Source organism: Brassica oleracea, unplaced genomic scaffold (assembly GCF_000695525.1).
Source record: "Brassica oleracea var. oleracea cultivar TO1000 unplaced genomic scaffold, BOL UnpScaffold01106, whole genome shotgun sequence".
Lineage (NCBI taxonomy): Eukaryota > Viridiplantae > Streptophyta > Magnoliopsida > Brassicales > Brassicaceae > Brassica > Brassica oleracea.
In genome coordinates this window covers 10,284-20,494 of record NW_013617671.1, presented here as the reverse complement: position 1 = coordinate 20,494, position 10,211 = coordinate 10,284, and the positions used below count along the sequence as shown (strand labels likewise).

The 10,211-nt window shown below is 27.1% G+C and overlaps 1 long non-coding RNA gene across 1 annotated transcript; it reads left to right on the top strand.

Annotated features, from left to right (window-relative positions):
* Positions 1–4,627: 4,627 nt before the first annotated feature.
* Positions 4,628–6,503, top strand: LOC106320882. Its single transcript, XR_001265940.1, has 3 exons — positions 4,628–4,828; positions 5,285–5,875; positions 6,321–6,503. It is a non-coding gene; the product is annotated as an uncharacterized LOC106320882 (long non-coding RNA).
* Positions 6,504–10,211: the final 3,708 nt, after the last annotated feature.

The following is a 10,211-nucleotide window of genomic DNA, read 5'->3' as shown; positions in this document are numbered from 1 at the left end:
GGTTTTGCTTCTTAATTTAAATTAGTGGCGAGTTAGCTGGTTTTATACTACTGAGAAGGGACTGCGTCAGGACTGCTCACTATCTCTCCTATATATATGTTATAGTTATGGATGTGTTATCAAAGTGCTTGCACAAAGCTGCAGTGATTCAACTGATTTGAAATCATTCAAGCTGAAATAACACCCTCACCAAGACCAATGTTTTTAAAGCTTGAATGATACCCAATCAGTTTGATCATTGCATTGTCTAAATATTCATTGGATTGGAACCATTGTTAGTCATATCTCAAGAGAACAACATGAATCGAATCAGGATTTATTTCTAAATATGTGTTAAAGGCTGCAGCCCACACGTTTTCGCGAAAATGAATTGTGAGGTGACACGGAGACACCGTAATTTCACAAACTGGGTTGATATGATACGTTAACAAGTAGGTCAGAAATCGATTAACGTCGATTAGAGCAACCAAAGATCGTATATGATAAGGACTTTTAAACTTTGTTTGAATTTTCATGTAATTTATTTCCGATATTTTCTCAAAATTCGGATTAAATATAATGTATATGATGAAAACCAAACATTTTGAATTAGTTTAATATTTAAAACTGTATTATCATGGAAATCTATCTCAAAATTGTTTTACTAGAAAAGCAAATGAGATGATACATTGTATAAAATTTTAAAGGGCTTAACTGAACCCTCTAACCTTTCCTTGGGTTCTCCACTAACCACTACAGAAAATGCCAAATGCATGGCTGAAGAAATAGTGTTTGAACGAAAGAATGTGGACTAACGTAGCAGCACATAAAGTAATTTTCTTAATCAATGTCTTCACTAGAATTCAAGTTGCTTGAAGAAGTGAAATTAAGAAGTTTGGAAGGAGTATAGATATGTTCACGTGAGACAACACAAATCAAGTCCAAAGACTGAAGGAAATCATTATGGGGGTATCCACAACCAAAACACTAAATGATATAGACTGGGGCTACCAAAGAAAAGAAAGTAGAAATATATGTTCTCCATGAAGAAGAGGTTTACAAATATAGTAAAGAATTTCTTTTCAAAAAAATATACTAAATTTTTTTCACTACGTACACATCCTTATAGGAAAAAAAGAATAACCCGTAGTCGAAATATAATTCTGAACATCCTATTCAAGGTGGACCTAGTTTTGAAGACGGGAAAAAGGTCATGATTATGATGAAGAAGATTTAAAGTGGTATTGACAATAGACATGCAATTTAGGCACAGAGCCGGCCTGTGGGCCAAGCCAATAAATCAGTGGCTTCCAGCCATTGTATTTTAAAAAAAATTTCGTCCACAATTTTCAAAAATTTTCCTTTAGCCTAGTGGTAAAATGTGAAGTCTGTAGGCGTTATTACCTCCAACCAGGGTTCACATCTCCTTACCAGCGGCCATTTTTTTTAATTTGCTTCTGGTCCTGGATTTCTTAGGACCGGCTCTGCTTAGGCACAAGAGTCCTTGCATGTTCATATGCTAGCAAGGGATGTAGAGTTTTGAACCTAAATCCTACTGAAAGCAAATATGAGTGTTAACATGAATCAAACAGTACATAACCACAACGAACATACTTGGATTTCTACATAAAAAGATGACTAGCACTCAGTTGCTATTATCAAAAACATTTTACAATTATTCTACTTATCAGATCAGATCACAAACACAATGTTGTACTTTAAATAACACGTTTATGAAAAGTAGTTGTGTAACTTGTGTTACAAAATTAGATTGAAGCATTAATGGAAGAGTGGAGAAACCAAAACGTATGTCATGGATGCGACTCCATTTTTCCGACGACTTCATCACCACTCCGTGGCCTTCACTCTCATTTATCCCACCAATCATTACCACCGCTTTACCTCCTAAACTTCTGGCATAAACAGAGCTTCCAGTCATCAGAAGGTTTATAATTTCAACTCAGGTTTGGCACTTCGACTCACCTTCTCTATATAGACAGTGAAGCCCTAGAAATTGCATTGATCAGACATTTTCTGAGAACAGGAATGGGAACGTTAGCCGTTTCCCAGCACCGTAGTCCGTAGCTATACTCGAGTCAGAGCAACAACGATAAGGTTAAGATGTTCTCCTAGTGATGGACCCGTTTTGTTTGATGTATACTTAATGGGCCTCTGATATCTTAAGGGTTTTTCTCCATATTGCAAAATGTTGATATTAGAAATCAAGGGCTTTAATTGAACGCAGTCCATCAAAAATCAACAAATACACAGCCTGTTAAACAATACCCGGAGTATGCAACAAAATTACAAAGAAAATGAATTGGCTGACATGTCACCCTCTGGTTCCTCTATTATTATGACATCAGTCAAATGATAAATCTTCTGCTCCCTCGGGTTCATAATACTTAATGTTTTATCTTTGTGTTTTACCTTTGTGCACAAAGATTAAGACGGTTACATTTTTTTAAAAAAATATTTGTAAATATATAATTTTAAAATCATTTAACCAATTACAAAAAAAAACTGCAAAATCTAATTGGTTGAACAGTTTCCAATAAAGTTAAAGTTAACCTTAAACCTCAAAATTTTCATGTAAATTGAAACAAAATACTCCTTCTAAAACATCATCTATTTTAAAACGGAGGGAGTATATATTAATCTTCGAGCATTGGTTAAATGACAACCTTGAAGAACATGTTTACGTATCAAGCCGAGAGTGCTCCTTAACCATTTTTTTAAAGTAAATATTTCTAAATATTTTTATAAGTAAATATACAATAAAAAAGTAAATATACAATATAAGAAATATAAAAATTATATTAAACATCTATCTGAAAAACGTATACTTTTACATTTTTATTATTTCTAAATATTTTTATAAGTAATATACAATATAAGGAAACAAGTATACAATATAAGAAATAGAAATATTACATTAAATATTTATTATAATATTATCATTTAATATAAAAGAAAAAAAATATAATAAGTAAATATACAATATAAGAAAAAATAAACAATAGGTAAAATACATGAAACAATAAATTAAATATCTCTCTGAAAAATATATGGTAAAATAAATAATAAGTAAATAGACAATATAAAAAATATAAATATTATATTAAACATCTATTGTAATATTAGAATAAGTAAATATACAATATAAGAAAAAATACGCAATAAGTAAATATACAATATCAGAACTAGAAAAACTAAATTAGACATCTGATATTGTATAATTTAGTTTAATTGGAATAAAAATATCACATTAAAATCTATCATAATATTAGAATAAAAATAAATAATAAGTAAATATACAATATAAGAAATATAAATATTACTTTAAACATATATAAATAATATTACCACATTTGATAGAAAATAAAAAAATAGAATAAATAAATATACAATATAAGAAAAAATAAATAAAAAATAAATATACAATATATGAAATTGAAAAACTACATGAACCATCTATCTGAAAAATGTATTGTTTTATATTTTTGTTATTTATAAATATTTTATAAGTATATATATATATATACAATATATGAGAAATAAATAAAAAGTAAATATACAATATAAGAAATAGAATATTACATATTATAATAAGTAAATATAAAAAATAGAAATGTTACATACTATAATAAGTAAATATAAAATATAATATATAAGAAATACAAAACTATTACATTAAATATATATCGTAATATTATCATTGATATAAAAGCAAGAAATTTAGAATAAGTAAATATAAAAAATAAGAAAAGATAAACAGTAAGTAAATATACAGTATAAAAAATCTATTACATTAATGTATAGTTAATGGAAAAATGTATTTTAAGTGGAAAAATGTATAATTAAATAGAAAAATATATTTTAAATAAATAATAAGCAAATATACAGTATAAGAAAATAGAAATATTACATTAAACATCTATCGTAATATTATCATTTCATATCAAGAAAATTAGAATAAATAAATATACAATATAGATAAATTTTCTAAGATAGCTCTTTTTAAGTTTTTCTCACAAAAATAACCATCAATTAAAAAATAACCAAAATTTTTTTTATTAAAGAGTAAAAATACATTTATACCCTAGAGTTAACTAATATAGACTTAGAGTTTAGAGTTGAGGGGTGGAAATGGTTTCAAAATTTGAAAAAATAAAAAACAAATATTAAATTTTTCAAAATAAAATGGTTATTTTGGTCATTTTACTTATTAAAGGTTATTTTATGACAAAACGTAAAAAGATCTATTTGAGAGAATTTCATTTACAGTATAATAAAAATTAAATAATAAGTAAATATACAATATAATAAATGAAAAGCTATATCAAACATCTATCTTAAAAATGTATAGTTTTCTGGATTTTTCGAAAGAAATATGTATTCACACAAATATACGATTCAGAATTTTGTTGTTACACAGAATACAACGTCCAAACGAATAGCTATATAATTAATATTTGAAAATCAAAATAGCCACGTATGATTCCACCTAGGAAAGTCGTTGCACGAGGTGATCACACGTGTCTGGCGCCTTCAACGCACCGTATCATTTAATCTTAGCATTATGGGCTTGATCGTTTAACGTGTGTGGGCTGAAAATTTTGACTCTGTATCCGGCCCGATTGAACGGCATAATCGAAGAAGCGAAGTTCTTCTCTCCTCTGCGTGCGACGGCGACTTCCTAACCTTTGCGCTTCATCTCGCTAGCTGAAACTGTCCGAGTGATGGTATGCAATCAATTCATTCACTTTCTCCTCATCATTGAAGATTTCTCGCCTCCCCCATTAACCGAAGCTACTGTATATAGATCTTTGATTGCCTAAACTCCCAGGTATGACCATCCAATCGTTACCTTGAGAGAACAATGTTTTCTTATATGTTTCCCAGTATACAAAAATTTTTATTTGGCAAAATAGATGGATTAGAGACATAGGATTTTAACAGAATAGAGTTAGAGTTTCTGTTTTTGATGGGATTCAATAGAAAGAAGATTACAAGCTGAGTCTTGCAGTTTTCAGTCATATGTATAGATACTTGCATTTCACCTTTGAAAACCTTTGGAGCTGTTCTCATCACAATGAGTTCTATAAAGTTCCGTTCTTTACCTAAACCACTTCGCAAATATTAACATTCTATATTGTGCAATACTTTTACCTATAAGAGCAATTTTTCTTGCATGTGTACCGAGTTAGAGATTATACTCTTGGATTTATTTGATTTCATTCAAGGCTTTTGTTTCTACATTGACTAGACCCTTATATCTCTTTTTTTTTTTTGTGTCCGACAGGGTGAACCAAGTTTCTACCTGTTTGGATTCATTATGTATTGCAACCACAGCTGCGAGAGTGCTAAAGTAAGTTCTTCAAGGAATTTTTCTAATTTTTACAGTCCACCTTGGTCCAAGATTCTACTTGGGCTCATTGGCTCAAAACTTTGAAGCACCTGCTGAAGGAAGGTGCCATCTGTAACTAAACGTATTCAACTTCACACGAAGTAACGACCACTTCAGTTCATTGACTCACCAGTTTCCCTTCGCTTCAACAACCAGACTAAATTTGTCAGTCCCATGGCGGTGGTGTTAAGAACACCGTGGAAATTTCCAGAAGGACAACGGATCTGAAGGGCGACAGAACTTTAACAGTGGCGTTTGGGAGAAGGCTACTCACAAGGAGGTGTACGGTTCCGACATATGCCTTGAGGCTGAAGGTCGTTTGACGACAGAAGTGAGACGCCTCACCAACATTATTCTCAGGCGGATGATTGTCAACGACTTGGATATGGATGTTTTGGCTAAGGCGAGACTGGAAGGCTTTGAAGCTTGACAAATGCTTAGGTTTCTCTCTACTGATGGACTTTCAGCATCGTTTAAACATTGCAGGTACTGATTTACTTCTTTGTAGCTTTAAGATATGATCTTAAAGTTTAACACTAACTTTTTCAACTCTCTTTATATTCATAAGAACAGTTCTACTTGCCTACTCTGACTAGCACAAGATTGCTGCATAAAAAGAACCATATCTTAAAAACTGTTTCTTTGAAGATCACATGTGTCTTTAGCTCAATTGGGTATGTAGAAACTTTGGTGGTTTATTTGTTGAACCTTAATGGCTTTGTCGTTGTTATGCCTTCAACCTAAGCAAATTATCAATTGGAAAATTAGAAACCTTGGTGCGGACTTTATTTGGTTAATTAGGAAACGTTGATATATGCCATCTGTAAAAGAATATCTTTGGTAATACATTTGTCACGCCTGCAATTCTGATTTGTGTTCAGCTCAAATGGTAAAAGTAGCTTTAACTTTATTTTATTCAAAATATGTGCAGTTGAAGACCATACAGAAAGGAAGAAGACTTTGTTGAGTAAGGATCTCGGAAAAGTTGGGTTAAATCAATTTTTTCTAAGGAACTTGAACCCTTTATTTTTGAAGTGTTTGATATTAGAGATGAGCAATATTTTTGATTTTGCGGACATGAGTTAGATGGAATATGGTAACATTTTTTCTGACATGGATGAGACCAACAATTAGTTATTCAACTCACTAGCACATCATTTCTTCTGGCACTATTTAATCTGCCACAGCCCACAGGTCTTGGTTCATATCAATATATTGTCCAACTGTGTGATATGATAATATAATTCACAATCCAGGTCTTCTTCTACGTACCATATGCTTCTGACACTATTTAACATGTTTGATGAACAAAATTTTGTCAGTCCATTTGCTATCGTCGTGTATCTGATATCTAATTCTTGATCACATCATGTATCAAAATATATATATAGAGCGTCCACATCAGCGAAAAAATCTTCTTCCGAAAGATGACACGTGGCATTGTTACTAAAAAATAAAAAATAAAAAATAAATAAATATACAATATAAGGAAAAATTAATATTAAGTAAAATTATAATATAAGAAAAAGAAATACTACATTAAACAATAATATGTAAATATACAATATAAGAAAAATAAATAATAAATACATATACAATATAAGAAATATAAATATTACATTAAACATCTATCTGAAAAATATATAGTAATATAAATAATAACTAAATACACAATATAAGAAATAGAAATATTATATTAAACATTTATCGTAATATCAGAATAATTAATTATAAAATAAAATAAAAATAAATAATAAGTAAATATAGTATATAAGATATAAAAATATTACATTAAATATTTATCGCAATATTATCATTGATATAAAAGCAAGAAATTTAGAATAAATAAATTTACAAAATAAGAAAAGATAAACAGTAAGTAAATATAAAATATAAAAAAATGGAAAAACTAAATTAAACATATATCTGAAAATGTATAGCTAAATAAATAATAAGTAAATACATAATAAAAAATAGAAGTATTACATTAAACATCTATCGTAATATTACAATTTGATATAAAAGCAAAACAATTAGATAAGTAAATATACAATTAAAAAAGTAAATATAAAATATAAGAAATAGAAAAACTACAATAAACATATATCTGAAAAATGTATAGTTTAAATTTTTTTTATTTCCAAAAATATTTTAATAAGAAAATATAAAATTAAGAAAAACAAGCATACAATATAAGAAATAGAAACATTACATTAAATATCAATCATAATATTATCATTTGATATAAAAGCTAGAAAATTAGAATAAATCTATACTAATAAAATGGACCTTTTGAGGCTCCATCTAGAGTCCACATCAGCGAAAAAAATCTTTTTCCGAAAGATGACACATGATATTGTTACTAAAAAATAAAAAATAAATAAATATATAATATAATATAAAAATAAACAATATGTAAAATACAATTAAGAAATGAATAAACTAAATTAAACATCTCTCTGAAAAAATATATAGTAAAATAAATAATAAGTATATATACATTATAAGAAATATAAATATTATATTAAACATTTATCGTAGTATTTAAATAAATAAATATACAATATAATGAAAAATACACAATAAGTAAATATAAAATATCAAAACAGGAAAAACTAAATTAGACATCTATAAGAAAAATGTAAAGTAGAATAAATAATAAGTAAATATAAAATATAAGAAATAAAAATATTACATTAAAAATCTATCATAATATTAGAATAAAAATATATAATAAGTAATATACAATATAAGAAATATAAAAATAACATAAACATCTGAAAAACGTAAAGTAAAATAAATACTAAGTAAATATACAATATAAGATATATAAATATTACATTAAATATCTATAAATAATATTTACCATTTGATATAAGGGCGAGCAAAAAAAATAGAATAAGTAATTATAAAATATAAGAAAAATAAATAAATAAATATACAATATAAGAAATGGAAAAACAACATTAACTTCTATCTGAAAATGTATTGTCTTACATTTTTATTATTTACAAATATTTTTATAAGTAAATATATATATTCATTATAGGAAGGAATAAATATTAACTAAATATAAAATATAGGAAAATATTAAAAATAAATAAATATAATATATAAGAAATAAGTATATTATATTACATATATCGTAATATTATCATTGATATAAAAGCAAGAAATTTAGAATAAGTAAAGAGAAATACCCTCGGACAACCATTTTTAAGTTTTTGTCACAAAAAGCTCTCAATGAGAAAGATGACCAAAAGAAGTTTTATTAAAGAGTGAAAATGCATTTATACCTTAGGGTTAACTAATCTAGACTTAGAGTTTAGAATTAAGGGGTGGAGTTTTGAAGATATGCTTTCAAACTTTTTTAAAAAAATAATAAATTTAAAATTTTCAAAATAAAAGGGGCTCTTTTGGCCATTTTCTTTTTAGAAGGCTATTTTTGTGAGAAAAACTTAGAAAATGCTATTTGAGAGAATTGCCCATAAGTAAATATAAAAAATAAGAAAAGATAAACAGTAAGTAAGTATACAATATAAAAAATGGAAAAACTAAATTAAACATCTATCTGAAAATTGTATAGTTAAATAAATAATAAGAAAATATGCAATGTAAGAAATATAAATATTACGTTAAACATCTATCGTAATATCACCATTTGATATAAAAACAAGAAAATTAGAATAAATAAATAAACAATATAGAAAAATTCTCTAGGATAGCCATTTTTAAGCTTTTGTCACAAAAATAGCTTTCAATAAATTTGACAATCATATCTATTTATCCAAATAGATGAAGATAAAATTTAAGGATCTTTAACATTTTATGAGTACAAGGAGCATACAACTTTCAAATGTACACATGTGTTCAAGTTCTATTGCTTTAGCCATAATTTGCCTATTTCTTTTATCCAGTTATAAGTTAAACAATCACGAAATTTTATTTAGACAATACATATACTATTTAAAAAATTAGGATCATATATTTACATGCAGTGATAGCCAAAAACTCAACAATTTGTTTTGCTAAAACTGCATAACTAAATATCTAACAAAATGCAATAATTATTAAAGCAATAGGAGATAAGTAAATTTTGACATTTTGAAAAAAAAAATTAATTATGATATGCATTTTAACATTTACATATATGTATCATAAATATAAATACTATAGTAACTTAAATTAAGAAAATAAATAAAAATCCCGGGCGTAGCCCGGGCTTACCCTAGTATGAAAATAAAATAAAAAGACTCAGTTATTATTTCAAAATGCATGTAATATGTTATTAAAATGTATTATCTTATTAATTAATAATGTGTATAATATTTTTACTTTGTATTTTATTGCTAAATAAAAATTTTATGCTTTTTTATCAGTAAGAAGGACTACAGCATAAAATTTAAAACTTCTGAAATTAAGTTCAAAGTTGTTTTTTTGGAGAAAAGTGCCATCAAATTTTAAATTTGAAGTTTTGGTAACTTTTTTACTTTTGGAGATGGTCTTAAAAAACCGCCATGCTCTTTCTGTTTCCACGTGTCTTCTCTTTAAAACTTCACTCTCGATTTCTTTCTCCTGATATGTTTTATTTCATTTTTGGCCCAATTAGTTTTGGCGCAAATTATAGTTACTTTAGAGAAATCATAGCTTTCTCCTTTCGCTGGTGTAAGGAAACATATTTTTGGCGACTCCTTTTAATCTTCTTAGACGACGTTAGAGCACCTCCATTAGTAAATCCCATGAAATGGGTTCACAAAGTATTTTTTTATTATATTTTTTTCTGTTTGATTTTTGTTTTTAAAAAAAAAAAAAAAAAAAAAAA